This window comes from Leptodactylus fuscus, chromosome 2 (assembly GCF_031893055.1).
Source record: "Leptodactylus fuscus isolate aLepFus1 chromosome 2, aLepFus1.hap2, whole genome shotgun sequence".
Taxonomy (NCBI): domain Eukaryota; kingdom Metazoa; phylum Chordata; class Amphibia; order Anura; family Leptodactylidae; genus Leptodactylus; species Leptodactylus fuscus.
Genome location: NC_134266.1, coordinates 190,512,901 through 190,531,215, shown reverse-complemented (window position 1 = coordinate 190,531,215; position 18,315 = coordinate 190,512,901). Strand labels below are relative to the sequence as shown.

The window sequence follows — 18,315 nt, the reverse complement described above, 5'->3', positions numbered from 1 at the left end:
CTGGTTTATGGAGCTTAGAAGAATGGAAGATTATGTAGATAATCTGTTTTCCCATAGTCCAAACAGCAGCGCAACAACTGGGGTATTCCTGCCCCTGCGAGCAATTAGGACAGGTGGAACTTTTACTTAATCAAAAGTGGAACCTCCCCTATAAGAGGCCAACTGACCCCCTCCCCCCCGCGTAATTATAAAGTATAATATTCCGAAAAATATCTTCAGAACAGGAAGGGAGGGAAGCTTGCGCTGCTGTTTGGACTATGGGAAAACAGATTATCTACATAATCTTCCATTCCCCATACGTCAAACAGCAGCGCAACAACTGGGGAGGTAGCAAGTAAATCCCCCCCTAGGGTGGGACTTCCTGGCAGACTGATGAAAGGACTGAGTGGCCAAAAGCCACTGCCCCCGCCGCGAACCGCTCCAATCTGTAATGCCTTACAAATGTCAAGTGCGAACTCCATGTTGCCGCTGAGCAGATTTGATCCAAAGAGACGGACTGTCTCTCCGCACAGGAGGTGGCCACCGCACAGGTGGAATGTGCCCGGACGAAGTCCGGAGGTGGCAGTCCCTGATTCTGGAAGCCCTGAAAAATGGCCCCCTTGATCCAACGTGAAAGGGTACCCTTGGATACTTTCTCCCCTCTATTCCTACCTGACGTATTCACAAACAGGTTCTCGGCCCTCCTGAACGCGCTAGTCCGTTCCAGGTAGATACTTAGACATCTCTTTAGGTCCAGGGTATGCCACTTTTCCTCCTCCCGGCTCCCTGGGGAAGGAAAGAAGGTGGGCAGTGAGATAACGTGGTTTATATTCTGCCCAGAAGGCACCTTGGGTAGGAACCCCGGCAGGTACCTCAACTGGACCCTGTCTGGGAAAAATAATAAGTAAGGCTCTGTAGCAGCCAAAGCCTGCAGCTCCCCAGCTCGTTTTGCTGAGGTAACCGCCAACAAAAATGCCACCTTATACGACACCCATTTCAAATCTGTCTCCTGCAGCGGCTCAAAGGGGGGCTCACAAAGTCCCTGTAGTACCGTACCCAGATCCCATTGAGGGACCGGGCTGTGAACCGAGGGGCGGAGCCTAGAGGCTCCTTTCAAGAATTGACTCACCAGGGGATTCTGAGACAACCTGATCCCCAGGACCGCAGACAATGCTGCCATGTGTACTCTTAGTGTCGCCGGAGCAAGCCCCTTGTCCAGGCCATTCTGCATAAACTCCAACACCGACTCGATCTCCGAACCGGATCGCCGGTTCTCCTCGCACCATTGTTGGTAGATTCTACCAATCCTTACATAAGCTCTGTTAGTTGACAGTGCCCTAGAACAAGCTAAGGTCGCTCGAACGGCTTGGGATAGTCCTCCGTGTCTATATAAGGCACGGTCAACCTCCAGGCTGTCAGGTTGAACGTCTCCAGGTCCTGGCATAGCCGATTGTTCTGGGTTACCAGATTGTGAAGAAGCGGAAGTCTCCAATAGTTCCCTCGACTCATCTGCATGAGGTGGGTAAACCATGCCCTCTTTGGCCAGAATGGTATGATCGTGATGACCGATACCTGGTCTTGTCTGATCTTGGCCAATACCTTCGAAATCATGGGAAGTGGAGGGAAGATGTATGCCAGCCTGAACCTCCAAGGTATTAGGGCATCCACTGCCAAGGGGTTGTCCTCCTGGTAGAGGGAACAAAACCTCTCCACCTTGGCATTGTACTGGGTGGCCATCAGGTCCACCTCGGGGAGACCCCACATCTGGGTAAGTTGATGGAAAACTTCCTGGTTCAGCGACCATTCGCCCGCCACAGTCAGGCCTCTGCTTAGCTGATCCGCCAACGTGTTTAGATGTCCTCTTATGTGCACCGCCGTGAGATGACTTACGTTGCCTTCCGCCCAGGTGAAGATCTGGCCTACTAACCTGAGCAGAGATGGGGACCTCGTCCCTCCTTGTTTGTTCAGATACAGGACCGCCGTGACATTGTCTGTCCTGACCCTGACTGCCTTGCCGCGGAGCGTTTGGGTGAAATAACGTAGTGCCTTGAGGATTGCGCACAATTCGTGCCAATTCGATGACTGGGACCTCCAACCAAAGGGGCCGTCTAGCCGCTGTGGCTAATGCCATAGCCCTCGCCGCGATCTTCACTTGATATGATGCCGCTTCCGCCAGGTAGTCCACCGCCAACGAAGTGGATGACAGAAACGCCAGCAATTCATCGCGTGGGACCCCCGCATCAATATTCCTCTGAAGGGCTGAAACATTGCCTTTCAAAAATTGGACGACCTCGGTCGCTGAAATTCCCACGGAGGCCTGCGCAGCTGCTGAAATATAAATTCGACGTAGGGAACCCTGATAGAAAGAGAAGGGATTAAGTGTGTTCTCCTAAGATCTTGTCTCCCCACCTTAAGGTGGCCACTTACCTCCGTACGCCGATCCATCGCATCCTGTAGATTAGAGCCATCTGCCGATGGCACCACCGTTCGTTTCGACAGCTTCGAAACGGCCATATCGACCCTCGGGGGCGGACCCCAGCGATCAAACTGGTCCTCCTCCACCGGAAAGAGGGTCCGAAACTTCTTGGAGAGTTGAAACGACCTCTCCGGGCGCTTCCACTCCGCCTCCATGTTTCTCGCCACTGCCGGCTCCACCTTGAAGGACCTCTGTCCCTTCTGGTCCGGGTCCCCGTCACGCTCTGGACGCACCATTTTCATCAGCCTTGGCATTTTCTCTAAGGGAAAAGACGGACCCGTATCCACCAACTCTTCATCTGAAGAGACTTCATCCACAATCTGAAATTCCTCATTCAGAGGAAACGGACGGGAAGTGGACTCCAGACGAGGTCTCTTCGTGAGATGGGCGATAGAGTCCTTCATTTCACGCATAGACTCCTCCACAAAACCTTTCACCCAGGAGATGACCTCATGAACCTGGGTTTCTTCCGCCCGTGGAGCCCTACATTGACGACATCGTGAATTTTCATATCCGTCAGGTAACGGAATATTGCAATCCTTGCATGGTGCGTGTCTGCGCACCGCTGCGGATTTCCTGCGTCTTCCCTCGTCGGAACTTGACGACGAGGATGAAGAAGCCATCTAAAAAAAGAGACAAAATTCATAAAATATCTCCCCCCATACCTGACAGGGATCCATAGGTCACTTCCCTAAACCAAGGAAAAAATACCTTACAATCCAGTCCAGAAAGTTCAAATGCTGAGTTGAAGACTCTCTGTACACCACCAAGCTGAGCAAGCTTCAGAGCCTGAACCAGTCCCTGCAAACCCTGAGCAGCGACTGACAGGCAGAAGCTGCCCTACTAATATACCTCCCAGAGGGGGAGGGCACAATAAACCCCGCCCCTCCCGAGGGGGCATGGGTGGTGTAAAGGTAAGGGACCCAGGGGCTTCATACTCTCCCCCCCACCGAGGGGGAGCTCCGTGCCCCTTCACAGTGTCCCAATACTCCCACCCGCTCAGTTTCTAAGAGCCGGGGAGAGCAGAGAAAGCCGCCGGACAGGCGCGAGCTACTGCGCATGCCCGGCGGCACGGAGCGCATAACACAGCCGGGCCCGGCGCGCACGCGCGCGAACCCGTCCTGCACATGCGCCGAACTCCGAAGCTCCGTACAGGAGCCCGGGAAAGCCGGCGTCGAACGCCGAAGTGCGCGGGTCCCTGCCCGTGCCTCCAACGCTCCAGGTAGGCTGCAGTCGAGCTCTCCCCCCCCCCCCCAATCTTGGGGAGGGGGGCGCCCAACCCACAGCAACAAAATATAAAAGGAAAAAAGGAAGAAAAGGAAAAAAGGGAAAGTGGGAGAGAGGAACTCTGCCCCCCCTCCCAACCTTCCCCTGCCACCTGTCCTGCCCAGCAGGACAGAAAAAAACGCGGGGGGGAGGGGGTCAGTTGGCCTCTTATAGGGGAGGTTCCACTTTTGATTAAGTAAAAGTTCCACCTGTCCTAATTGCTCGCAGGGGCAGGAATACCCCAGTTGTTGCGCTGCTGTTTGACGTATGGGGAATGGAAGATTATGAATGATAATCTGTTTTCCCTTAGCCCAAACAGCAGCACAAGATGGGGTATTCCTGCCCCTGTGTGCTGTTAGGACAGGTGGAATTTTTAATTAACTAACAGACTTCTTCCCCTATAAGAGGCCGAGAGACCTCCTCCCCCTTGTGTTAGTCAAAAAGTATAACAATATAAAATACATTAGAGAACATTCAAAATAGAGAATGCGAGGGAGCCTTGTGCTGCTGTTTGGGCTAAGGGAAAACAGATTATCATTCATAATCTTCCATTCCCCCTTACCAAACAGCAGCACAAGATGGGGATCTAGCACGTATAACCCCAACTAGGGTGGGTGGTCTTGGCAAACTGATGCCAAGACGGAGTGTCCGAAGGCTACGGACTCCAATGTGCGCCAGTCCAGTCTATAATGTCTGGTGAAGGTGAGATGCGAACTCCAGGAAGCAGTGCCACATATCTGTTCCAAGGAGAGAGAACGTCTTTCCGCCCCAAGAAGTTGACATGGCTCTGCACGCACAAATCCTGGTACTGGTAGGTCCTGGGCATGGAGAGAGCAAGCAATGGCCTCCCTGATCCATCTTGACAAGGTGGCTTTGGATGCTTTAGCGCCTCTGTTATTTCCGTGGATATTAACCAGCAGGTTTTCTGATTTTCGGAAGGAGGCCATACGCTCCAGGTAGATACGTAGTGTTCTAACCAAATCCAACTTGTGCTTCCTCTACTCTGCCTAGGAAGTGGGAGAGGGAAAAAAGGCCAGAAGAGAAATTACTTGATTTATGTTAGAGGAGGTCAGAACCTTTGGCAAAAAAGTCGGGACGAACCTTAATTATACCCTATCTGGGAAAAAAAGAGATGAACGGTTCAGAGGCCGCCAAGGCCTGTAATTCGCCAATCCTTTTAGTGGAGGTTATTGCCAGCAAAAAGGTCACCTTATAGGAAAGGTATTTCCAGTCTACTTCCGACGGGTTCAAAAAGGGGATCACAAAGTCCCTGTAGAACGGCATCCAGGTCCCAAGTGGAAGCTATGGGGGATGAACCTGGGGGCGGAGCCTTGAAGCCCCTGTGAGGAATTGCTTTATTAGAGGATCTTGAGATAACCTGGTCCCCAGAAGAGCGGAAAGGGCTGAACCCTGAACCTTCAGAGTGGCCGGGGTTAACCCTTTATCCAGGCCACCCTGTAAAAACTCCAAAACAGACTCGATAGCAGAATTGCTGAGCTGCTTCTCCGTGCACCAATCTTGAAATATCTGAGAGATCCGTTGATAACTCCAGTTAGTAGAATCCGCTCTTGAGTGGGCCACAGTTCTTAGAACGTCTTGGGACAATCCTCTACCTACGCATACGGTGCGGTCAACCTCCAGGCAGTGAGGTTGAACCTGTCCAGGCCCTGGCAGAGCTGTTTGTTTAGAGTTACCAGGTTTAGGACTTGTGGAAGCCTCCAGTAGGTCCCTTGACTCATTAGAATGAGGTGGGTAAACCATGCCCTTTTTGGCCAGAACGGCATGAATCACTATAGCCGAAGTCTGGTCCTGCCTGAGTTTTGCCAATACCTTGGGAATCATGGGGATCGGAGGAAACACATATGCCAGTTTGAATCTCCAAGGTATTGACAGGGCATCCACCGCCAAAGGATTGTTCTCGCGGTAGAGGGAACAATATTTCTCCAGTTTGCCGTTGTATTGGGTGGCCATCAGATCCACCTCGGGGAGACCCCACATCTTTGTGAGATGGTGAAAGATGTCCGGATCCAGGGACCATTCGCCTGAAGTCACTAGGCCTCTGCTGAGTTTACCCACAAGGATATTCAGTTGACCTCGAATGTGAACCGCTGACAGCTGGGACAGGTTCTTCTCGGCCCAGGAAAATTTCAGGTCCGTTACCTGCAGGAGAGAGGGGGATCTGGTTCCCCCCTGTTTGTTGATGTACCGTACTACTGTAAGGTTGTCCGTCCTCACTCTTACAGCTCTCCCTTGTAGGTTGGGTGCAAATACCATAAGTGCACGGTGAACTGCAGTAAGCTCGCACCAATTGGATGATTACTCGCTCTCCAGCTGGTTCCAGGTACCTCGTACTGGGGTCTCCACTAGATGTGCTCCCCATCCTGTGAGGGAGGCATCTGTGGTCAACAGGGCCCACGGAACTGCCTCGATGGCTGCAGACATGAAAGCTAGGAACTTCATGGCCGTCCTGATAGTAACCTTCCGGGTAATGGGCAGGTTATGAGCCGCTCGACCAATCTTCTCCTTCCGAGGAGGAGGCAGGGAGATCATCATACTGAGAGAATCCAGGATAAACCCCAGAAATTAAATCCAGGTAAATGGAACCACTACTGACTTCTGCCAGTTTATTAGCCAGCCCAGCTCGTTTAGAAAAGCCACTGTGGTTTCCAACTGTGTGGCAAGATCCTCCTTTGACCAGGCTTTTAGGAGCCAGTCGTCTAGATACGGGACTATGAAGATCCCTTGGAGGCGCAGGGCGGCTGCGACTGGAGCCACTACCTTTGTGAAGGTGTGGGGGGCCGAGGATATGCCGAATGGGAAAGCCGTAAACTGGAAATGAAGCAATCTTCTGTTTAGGTAAACAGCAATGCTTAGAAACTTCCTTTGAGGAGGGTAGATGGGTACGTGGAGATACGTGTCCCTTAGGTCTAGGGTGACAAAAAAATCTCCGGGTTGCAGGAAGGGAAGCACTGATCTGATGGTTTCCATATGGAACCGTACCCTGCGAATAAATCGATTCAGATACCGGACTCTTTACTGACATAAAGGGAAAGCTGAAGCTTCCATACAACTTCCACAGCTGACTGCAACACAGGCAGGTGGGCACAAGCCACAGCAATATAGACACTAGTGCTCCAGACTCTGTACTGACATAAAGGGGAAGCTGAAGCTTCCACAGAACTTTCACACTTGGCTGTAACACAGACAGGCACACACAGCTGACAGAGTGCCCATAGCAATAATATCAGTGGCTTTAGTTTTTGCATTAAACACAGAGAAAAAACTGGAGGATCAACTTTACCTTATTTCTGGGCAATGACTGAGCTGTAACAGCTGAACAATCAGAACACCCTGCAGAGCAGGTAAGACAAAACCTAAGTCTTTCTCTCAGAAAGAAAGTAAAAGGGAAAGAAAAGGGAAAGAGGAAGAAGGATTTACGAACACCTTCTTCCCCTCCACCACTCGTCCAGTCACACAGGACAGAAAAAAAATCAAGGGGGAGGAGGTCTCTCAGCCTCTTATAGGGGAAGAAGTCTGTTAGTTAATTAAAAGTCCCACCTGTCCTAACAGCACACAGGGCAGGAATACCCCATCTTGTGCTGCTGTTGGGCGTAGGGGGATTAGAGATGGTCAGCACCCAATTTGGCTGGTGTGAGAAGGTGACAGGCAGAGTACTGTAGTCCAGATATATCAGCCCCAGGTTTCTGACATATGTGTGGTCCAGGGCGGATCTGGAGTAGGCCTCAGCCCAGGTGTAGATCCAGGGCTCATTACTGGGCCAGAAAAGGCTGCAGCTCCTGCATTCTAGTGCAGATCCATGGTGTGAAAGGAGGTGTATGGTTCTGTCCTGTAACCCTGAGTCCGGTGAGACTATATTGCACTTGTTTTGTTCGTGTGGCTGGAAGTAAGTCACATGTAGAGTTATGTTATAGAGCAGGTATTTATTTTGTTTTTGCCTGAAGCTAAGGCTGTATTTTGTTTTCTTTATTTTGTGTCTGAAGTCAAGGTTTATTTATTTTCCTGTGTTTGTTTTTTCTTTTTAAATAAACTAGTTTGCTACATGTTTTCTGTCTCTGTCTTGACTGTTTGGGTGCGCACCGCTACTTCTACCGAGCTAATGTCCCCACACTGGTTACAATGTTGTGACAGAAGTTCCAAGGTATCCCAGAACTAAGTAATGTGAAGCTCCTGACTTGTATACTTAGCCATGCTCCCCCCCCCCCCCCCCCCGTTCTAGGAAATGACTGGTTTCATTTGTCCGTTATATGTCTGTTGCTCATAGACTTCAATGTGAAAAAAATAACGGACACTCGCTGTCCGTTTTTTCAAGTGGACAGAAAAGTCCTGCATGTCGGATTTTTTAGTCTGCCTTAAAAAACGGACATGGGTATAAACGGACACTTAGGGGGCATTCACACGGAGTAACGCCGGGCGTGTATCACAGCCATACACGCCGGCGTTACGGCAGACTGTCGAACACTTCCTATTCACTTCAATGGGAGCGCTCGTAACAGCGGCGTTTATGAGTGCTCCCATTGAAGTGTATGGGAAGTGTTCGGCAGTCTGCTGTAACGCCGGCGTGTACGGCTGTTATACACGCCCAGCGTTACTCCGTGTGAATGCCCCCTAAGAGCGGGTTCACACAAGCACCCGGTTTCCATTTTCTGTTGGCAGAAGACTGAAAACGGCATTCAGTGTCCACCAGTGAGTGTCTTCTGCTGTCCGCGGCGAAACCGTTTATTTTTAATAGGACACAAAGTCCTGTAAGTCCGACCTTTGTGTCCAGTTAAATAAAAAACTGCTTAGCCGTGGAGAGCAGAAGAGGCTCAAATGAATGGGTTTGAAAACTGCCTGCCAGTTTCTATCTCCTGCCCAGTTTCTCGGACAGGTGACGGAAACCTGCAAAACGGAGATTGGGCGCTGGTGTGAACCTAGCCTTAACACAAACAGGCACAAGGTAAAATCTCATTGAAATGAATGGAAATTTAAGACGGATCAGCTAGTTTTCGTTGCTAAAATAGCCACGGCTGACGGCAGTGTAAACGCCCCCTATTTTTTTTGTGTACAACTTTGGGAGATCACCTCACAGAGGAGTCACTGTATTAGGATCTGTGCATGCGCCTCTTTGGGTATCTGGTAGCCAGGATCTTCATGGAGCCATTCATTTGCCATAATACAGAGCTATTGTCTGAAATAAAGGAAATCGGGTTGTATAACAGTAAATCCCACATGACTCTGTTTAGGTGAGAGCAGTTATTCCAGAACAGACCCCGCACTTTCTCCTCAGGAGTGTACCAGACACACATACAAAGCCTTGTTGTGCAGCCATCGTCCTCACATACCCCGCCGCAGCCACCAGAGGGAGCTGTGCCCTGTCTCGTAGCCGTCTCCCTGTCCTCCAGCCACACAGCACACGTCGGTCTCCCCTCCCAGGGGCATGCAGGGGAGGGGGAGACGGCTGGCTTGGCGTGGATGTGAGAGGACAGGAGGAGGGGAAAGCTGCTGCTGCTGGTGCTCAGCTCATCTTCCCGCTCCCTGGTCAGAAGGAGGCAGCACTGCTCGTCTACACCCCTCCTCCAGGGATAGCAGGCTGTGGAAATCCTGTTTGCAAAGCTGTTCCTACAATGGCGACCCTGAAGCAGTTCTCATCCCTGTATCTCCCCGGCGCTGCTGCCTGCTAATGGTCACAGTCTCCCAGAACTAGTGGATTATTGAGAGCAGAAACACTGCCGAGACCGAGAGCTGGGAGAGGACGAGGCTGCGCCGTGCGGGGAGCTGAGAGGTGAGCACAAAGGGCTCCGGGGGAGGAGGGCATGGAGAGGTGGCAGGTCAATAAGGTGCTGTCTACAGAATGAAAGGACCATTCATGAGGCTGGGGGCAGAGCCCTGCCATGTGTCCTACATTCACCATGAGGAGGAGAGTCTGTCTCACCTGAGCCCTCACCTGGAGCTCTCCACCACCATCCCAGGCTTCTACATCATGGACAGTAATGTGTAGCTATTCCTATGTGACAAGGATCCCCTCCCCCAGTCCATGTGCAGATACTATAATAATAGTAAGAATTACCATGCACCCCAATATCCACACAATGCTTCTGTTTCCACCCATGCCCACTCCCCATTTATACCCCTGCTCTCATTGTTGGGATTATTAGCTCTAAACATCTGGTATATGGCTAGCAAAGAACATGAAATGACTGAGAAAAGGGCTCGTATATGTCTGGAGAATATTTGTGGCTGTGATTTCTGCTCTTCCAATGGAAGGTACTTGTGAATCTTTGTGTCACACCGAGGCTTTGTAATCTGCTTATTTCCCATCACTGATGGTGTGAACGTGAAGAGCCTTGACATTGGGAAAGGGGGGGTTGTCATTTAGTGCTCGTTCACAGAACCCCAAAAATCAATTTGCAAAGTCATTTAAAAAAAAATCCAAGTACCTAACAATGTGACCTGACTGTAAATTCCACAACATCCTGAGACCTCTTTTCTACAAATAAGATTGGAGGCATATTGCTATGAAATGCTAGACCGCTTGGGTCCAGACCCATTCCTGCACGTCTCTGGGAGATATGGCCAGTTGTCCTCTGCAGATGGAGGATACAGGATTCCCGTTCTTGGAATTGGTGGAGGTCCCAGCTGTTGGATTTCATTGATCAGACTTTTAGGTTATATAAAGTTGCACAGATGTTTTTTAGGGAGAGCACTCTGCAGTACTTAATGTTGAGACTTACAAATTTGTAGAAGTCAATAGTAAATGTCTTATTGACAGTAGTAAGTATGGTAAGTAATGTAAAAGTCCATCCACAGGTACTTGCAGATTGAGAGGTGCTGTGCTTCAATGGGGGAAGGGTTCCTCCCCCACGATCTATAACTTCCATATGCCCTACTGAGTTATGTGAAAAGTGTGGCATCCCCTCCTTGTTTATCACCTCCATAGTTACTGCTGTATAAGGTTTATTTCCATTCATAGAATGCTATAATTGATGGATATTGGTGAACCTGTATTTTGCATAGGTGAGGTTGTCACAGTTAGGTAATGTTAACATTCAGACAACTTCTTTGTTGTTTACGGGATTACGTGTCCCTTGCTATTCTTAGTACATGTGATTTTATATGCCAGGCCTTCTCTTTCATACATGTGGCAAAAATCTGGAACATCTTCCAATATGTGTAATTATTGGCAGGTGGGTTACATGTTATACTTAGCAATGCTTACTTTCTTGAGAGAGATTTGGATTATATATGCCTACATCTATGCCATTGTGTAATGAAAAGTTTTGCAACTTTGTAATATTTTGTTTATTTTTTAATTTTAGAAACAGAAGATTGATGGCTGAAAAATACCACTCAAGCCATCTAGTCTGCCCTTATATTATTACCATTTTATCTTAAGACAGACATGTGTCACCCAGACATGCTTAAAGGGATTCTACCATTAAAACACTTTTTTTCTGTGGCTAACACGTTGGAATAGCCTTTAGAAAGACTATTTGTCTCCTACCTTTAGATGGGATCTCCGCCGCGCCGTTCCTTAGTAATACCGTTTTTTATCGGTATGTAAATTAGTTCTCCGGAAGCGATGGGGGCGGGCCCCAGCGCTAAAAATGCAATGAGGGCGTCCCCACCGCTGCCCGAGAACAGGATCCTGCGCTGCCTCTGTCTTCTGCTGGATCCTCCCCTTCATTCTTCAGCAGCGTCCTTCTGTCGGCTCTTACACTAGTAGAGCCGACTGCGCATGCATGGCCTAGTTCCGAGGCCGCAATTGCGAGCATGCGCAGTCGGCTCTACTAGTGTAAGAGCCGACAGAAGGACGCTGCTGAAGAATGAAGGGGAGGATCCAGCAAAAGACAGAGGCGGCACAGGATCCTGTTCTCGAGCAGCGGTGGGGACGCCCTCATCGCATTTTCAGCGCTGGGGCCCGCCCCCATCGCTGCTGAAGAACTAATTTACATACCGATAAAAAACGGTATTACTAAGGAACGGCGCGGCGGAGAGCCCATCTAAAGGTAGGAGACGAATAGCCTTTCTAAAGGCTATTCCGATGTGTTGGCCACAGAAAAAAGTGTTTTAATGGTAGAATCCCTTTAAGGCTGAGCCCCCATGTTGTGGAAAAGCAGCTTTTTTTTGTTGCAGATTGTGTTGCTTTTTTTGAGCCAAAGCCAGGAGTCAATTGAGCTGAAGGTAAAATTATACGAAATTCCTTTATATTTCCCATTCCTTTTGTAACTATCGTTGGCTTTAGCTCAAAAAATTGCAACAAAACCTGTGTTTCCTCAACGTGGGGCCTTAGCCTAAAGGTGTTATCCTGTTTCTGACATTGATGGCCTATTGGATCCCCGCAGATCAGCAATGCCCAGACAGCATGTTTCTCTGTATTGTTTACATACCACGAGCCGCGCTGCTTGTTCCCCATACAAACAATAAGCAGAGAGTGTAGGTACTGGAGTGCTGCTCTATTGATTTCAGTGGAACAGCGCTGCAATACCAATACTCGCCACTACAGAGAGCCGCGCTGTCCGTCCTAAGGATAGGCCATCAATGTTAGAAACCGGATAACCCCTTTAAATTCACTTATTGTAGATTTCACAACTGCATCTTATTCTAAGCCTCAACTTCTCAAGAATAATTTTTACTGGTTCTGATCTTTTCCCCTATTAATTTCAAATTAATAACCCTTGTGTTTTTAGTTTTATTAAAATCACACGTAATACATCAGTTCCTGGATGTGTTCTTATGTAGCTTAGGTTGGGTTCATACCACAGTTATTTAGTGACACTTGGTCTCATCCGTCAGATGATAGATTAAAATGGAGCCCCCATCCATCTGGTGTCCATGTACAGTCACCCCCATGTAAAAAAAAACATGAAGCTTTCATCTGTCATGTTTTTACTTTTCTGTTCAAAGAAAGTCATGCATCCAGGACTTTTTCTTCCATTACAAAAGTAAACAAACCTGATGGAAAAAAGTGTCCATCATGGTTTTTTTTTTATACATACATATAGGCAATGGGAACACATACGCAGATGGAGGGAGCTCTGTCTGTATCTGTCACTCTACTACAGCTAATGTCCATTGCTCTCATCCTATGCAACTAAAGTTTGCGAAATTACCGGGAGCTCTTCTCCTAGGGCTGCTTGAATGACTGCTCTGTTAGTTGTTGCCCACCATTTTGTATGGGAGCCACCGTCTTTCATACAATGTAACTTCTAGTCTGCATATTGTACGTATACGACACACTACCTACTAGATGCTTTAGTACATCGCTGGAGATCTGTCACTCATCTTACACAGTGAGACGTTATCTGCTGCTGGCTTTTATTTATATTTCTTTATACTGCCCCCTTCGCTCCGCAGATTTCAGTTGAAAATAATTATGCCACATAGTGCACCTATTTGTATGTAAAGGACGGCTTCTAGCTCAAGGATAGTTTCCAGTTTCTTTGGAGAAAAACACCGTACCTAAGTTACTGACCTCATTCACATTTGTGTATTGAAATACACAACTACGTACTTGTTTATTATTTGGCCGGAGTTTGTTCCATACTAAGTATTGCTGTTATTTTTAAGAATTATACTGATACAGTGTTTTTATTTCCATCAGCATTCACTCTCATTACAGGTAACTGATTAATAAAAACATTGGCGGAATTTATCAAGTCATCTACGCCACTTTTCTAGCATAGAGGGGCGATATTGTGGCACCTCTTTGGTTTATAGCCTTTTTCTTTCTGAGAAAGTGGGTGGAGATCGGGTTGGAGATGCCTCAGTCTGTCATATTTATTATTATATTTATTAAGTGATGCCAGAAAACTGGCAAGTTATACAATAAATCTAAGCCACTTCCTGACTCACGTACGTTTCTATACTGATGTATGGGCATTTCCCTTCTTTATTAAGAGGCTGGACCCTCTTGATAATTCGAGTACCCCTATCAACATTTGGGCCCTTATTAGGACTGGTGTAGGAAATGGCAGTCTTAATAAATTCCTCCATAAAACATACAAACAACCAAAAAACAGCACCTAAATGTGAACTGGAGATAAAAATATGGTCCTATATGGTAATGTCTATGTACTGCACCACTGCTGATTTATGGCACATACTACATACATACAAGCAGAAGGCTTTTTTAAATGCCAGTGCTATATGTTATGTTTGGAGCTGTATGTGGCCACAATACATATTCCATCCAAATTGATAAAAAAATAAATAAATAAATAAATAAATAAATAAATATAGTTATATATAATAGATATAGATAAGAACACGTGTAGGCTCATAACGTTCTAGCCGAAATGCATGTTCTTTGCTCCCTGTAACCACTTGTTATTGTAGAATAAAACCACTGAAGTGGATAACATACGGTGTTTATACACATAAGTCTATACAGCAGATGCGCAGCATACATTGAGATCCAGAAGGGAGATTTCTCAATAGTGGCTGAGGCTGCCTGATTTTATCAAAATGAATAATTGGACGCAGCTCTCTAGACATGTTGGGCTTTTTTCTCGTCTTTACTGGCATCATAGCGACTGTACTTATTCACCAATGTTCTGCAGCAAAAAATTGTGCACATCTTTAATATGACATATTTTTAGTTTGACATATTTCATAACTCCTCCTTGCTGCATCCATTTTTTTTTGTCCGCCTGCGGCCTCTCCGCGGGGGAAACTGTTTTTTTTTTTTCAGCCCGACACAAAGTGGGACATGTGGACTTTGTGTCTGGCGGAAAAAAATGGTTTCCCAACGGAGAGGCCGCAGGCGGACACCAGTGGCCACCTTTAAAAAAACCCATTCAAATGAATGGGTCTTAAAGCTGACCGCCAGGAAGCCGTCCCCTGTCCAGTTTCTCAGGGCTGAGGAAGGAATGCCGCCAGAGTGGCACAGGGAGAACACCGCGCGCAAGTGTGAACGCCCCCTTACGAAATTGCTTTGCTTTTTCTTTTTGATACATTGGAGTAATAAAACATGGTCATGGAGGTGACAGTATCTTTTATTTGTGGTATGGTAGCATGTTGCTGCTAGTTTAAGTAAAACTAATATATTGAAACCAGAGATCTCCTATTAAGATGTCTTCAAGACTTTAATTGCTTCTGTAAGACTAGCAATGAAATACTTTATTTACTCAAAACAGAACTCTGGATATTCTGTCCACGTATATCTATTACAGGGTCACAGAGGAAACTTGTATTCATTCTAGCCGCCTTCCAAAAGTTTGACTTGAAATTCCCCTTGGGTCTGTCTGGCAATATAATGTTTAATTTGGACACTAGGCTGACATGTACGTGGTAGCCAAATTACCCCCCTCTCTTTTAATTCCAAATGTAAATTATCCTTTAAAAAGCTAAGACTTTATACAGGCAACACCCTAAAACAAATTACTGTACCAATAGCTCAGTATTATGACTTTCATCATCCTTCGCTTACCTTGTCATGTATGTTCACTTCTGTCTTATGTTACAATGACTAAATCTGATAATTCTTGCAGGGAAAGTTTCTGTGTTCTAAAAAGTGCAAAAGGAGATTACAGAGGTGAAAATTGGTTTTGGTTCGGGCTTGTGGTGCCCATACACATTAGATTAAAGATAATAAAAACCGTTTATTTCAGCTATAACCGTTAAAGCATACGTAAACTTGTATTTGTTTAATAAAAATATATTGCAGGTGAAGGGAACAATCTTTGCAGTTTGGATTATTTAAGAATGCCTATATCTTTAAAGAGCTTGTCCAAGATTTCAATTACTATGGCCTACCCTTAGACTAAGCCATAATTATACACAACATGGGCCTGGAAGCAGTTGTTTTTGTGCTTTATATAGTGGCCTGGTGCCGCTGCAGCTCCCATTAAATTCAATGAAAGCAGAGCTGCACTGTGGCACCCGGCCACTACAAAGGGACCACAGCTATCTCCTTCCATCCCCTTGTTGTGTATAGTACAGATGCCAGAAGTGTGACCTCGCATGGCCTGTGAAACAGTGATGTCATTCCCTGGAGCACTGCCTGTTGGGACACACAGATCAGCTCATCATAATCACAAGTGTTGGACCCCCACTGATCTAAATTCATGTTATCTAAGGATAGGTCATTAATATTTTAGCCATGGGAAACACCTTTAAATTAACACTGAAGTTAGGAAAAAAAATCCTAGTTATTAATGATCCAACCCCACCATTTGAAGGCTATATAACAATTTATTTATTTTAATATTATGGAAAATGTAAAAAAAAAAAAAAATCTTTAATTTTTATTTATTTAGTTAAATCATCTTGGCGGCTCCCATAGCTACATTCACAGTACCCATTGAGTGCTGTGTGGATAGGGTTTGTCCCTGCCGTATTTCTGCGAATCTGGTTGTCCCTGACCTTGTGCACCTATCTGGGCAGCTGCTATATCTACAAGGACGTACAAATATGTCATTGTAGAGAATAAACACAATGTCTGGAAGTATATAGTCAGCTGGTGTTAGGCAAGCAATTAAAAGGGAACTTTAAGCCTTTTATGGCTGAGATAAGGATAACCCCACCTCCACCACAGTGATGTGGTCAGCTGTTACATGGCTGTTCTACACTGTTTCTATATCTCTCATAGAGTTAAAATGTAGCACAGCACCTCTCCTATCTTGTCACATTTTTCACTCAAAATTTCCAATCATCCTATACATATCTTGAGATCAGTCATTTCCCCTTTCTCACTTTCTTCTCCTAAACCTCACACAAGAAACATCATCTTGGCTAATTCCATGAACCCTCCCTCCACCTCTGCCAGCCAAACATGATAGTAATGAGAAGGACAAAAACTCTGTGAGTATACTGTAGAAAGTAAGATGTTGAATTTTAACTTGCTCAATTATTTGTTCACTCCACATGGAAAATATATTTTCTCAGGTGAGCATGCGTTTCTTTAATGGTTGAAAAAAAAAAGAGCTTTTGGGCCAAACTAATGTTTGACCCTTTGGCCCACATGGCTGGCACTATCATTGATGTATAAGAGCTAGTTCACACAGAGTTTTTTGGCAGCGGATTTTCCGCTGTGTGAACATACCCTAAGTGTTGCCTCTTACAACTTGGATTTGATAGAAAAAAAGTAATTGTGTATAAAAAAACAATTTAGTATCCCAAATATAGGGCTATATACACGGTATCCACAGACCCTTTGGGAGCCTTCACACGGAGTAACGCGACGCTCATTTTGTCCCAAATACACGTGTAATATCTAGTAAGCCATTGAGTTCAATGTTTTTTGTTTTTCATATAACGCGCGGAATTTCGGAATTTATGCGCATTATACGGGAAAAAAAAAACATTGAACTCGACGACTTACTAGATTTTACACGTGTATTTGGGACAAAATGAACGGCGCGTTACTCCGTATGAAGGCTCCCTTTCATTGTGCCTGAACCTCAGAAGGGACAGGTAAAAGACCTGTCCTGAGTTTTACCCTTGGCTCACATCCACATGTACGATGCCGTATTAACACACAGGGCTGTATGTGGTGGCTCTTAGAATATCATGGGTCCATGTGCTTTTTTTTTTTTTAAGAGGTGAATCATATCAGATGTAAAAAGTGCACAACTGGAGCAATACTGAGACCTCTCTAGGTACCTTTCAGATCCCCAAACTTTTTTTTTTTTTTTTTTTTTATATTTAAGTTTCATTAATGTCTGCCTTTAATAATACCAACTTTATATAGCGCAACATATTCCACAGCACTGTACAAATCAGAGGGTACATGGACAGTATTTGGCCCTGCTTCTGAGGGCTTACAATCTTTTAATAAATAAGGTCATATAACTGAATCTGTGTGAGCCTGTCTCCAGTAGCTATCTATGAATATACAGTACAGATACTGAGTGCATGGTGTCAGGTTCTGAGGAATAGAGTAGGAAGGATAGTTTAGGATTAGAAATGTTAGATCAGGTCATGTGATAAGCCTGTGTAGAGAGATAAGAGGAGAGGGCCTAGGACCAAGATCTGGGGAACCCCAACAGCAAGTGGAAGAGGAGAAGAAATTGCACCAGGGAAAGATGCCCTAAATGAGTGGTCAGAAATGTAGGAGGAAAACCAAGAAAGAGCGGTGTCACTGAGGTCACTCAAGTGGAGCATAGTGAGGGGGAGCTGGTGGTCTACAGTGTCAAATGCTGCTGAGGGATCCAGAAGAAAAAGACATGAATAGTTCTCTTTAGATTTAGCTTTTATATATTCACTTCGTGCTCTTTCTTTCTATTTTATTTCAGAGAATTGGTGTCATTCTGTACTTTTGTTTGCTAAGCATGTCCTTTGCATTTTCTTGGGCAAATCAACGACATATTTTGTAATTTTTAGCTGCTTGTTAGGAAATGAGACTAATCTGAAGACAAATGTGAGGGTTCTGAAATGTGAGGGTTCTTTAGCCCCTTCTCTGTTGGACTATGTGTTTATGTTTGTACTATTATTCATCATGGAGGTTTGTTAATCTTTTATTTTCTTGTTCATACTTAAAAATATTGTCTTGGAAGTATTAATTTACTTACCTGGTCCCTGAGATGCTGATGATGGGCCCCTGGGGTTGTTCTGCCCCCTCCCCCAATCTCACAGGTAATACCTGTGCTATGGGG

The 18,315-nt window shown here is 46.1% G+C and overlaps 1 protein-coding gene across 3 annotated transcripts in view; it reads left to right on the top strand.

Moving 5' to 3' along the window:
• Positions 1-9,156: 9,156 nt before the first annotated feature.
• Positions 9,157-18,315, top strand: part of FARP1 (FERM, ARH/RhoGEF and pleckstrin domain protein 1) — a 129,209-nt gene continuing 120,050 nt past the window's right edge. For 2 of the 3 annotated variants that reach the window (XM_075265329.1, XM_075265328.1), the window contains exon 1: positions 9,157-9,503. The gene's annotated coding sequence lies outside the window, so the exon portion shown is untranslated. The remainder of the gene's footprint in view (positions 9,504-18,315) is intronic. The other variant, XM_075265327.1, reaches the window with a different exon arrangement.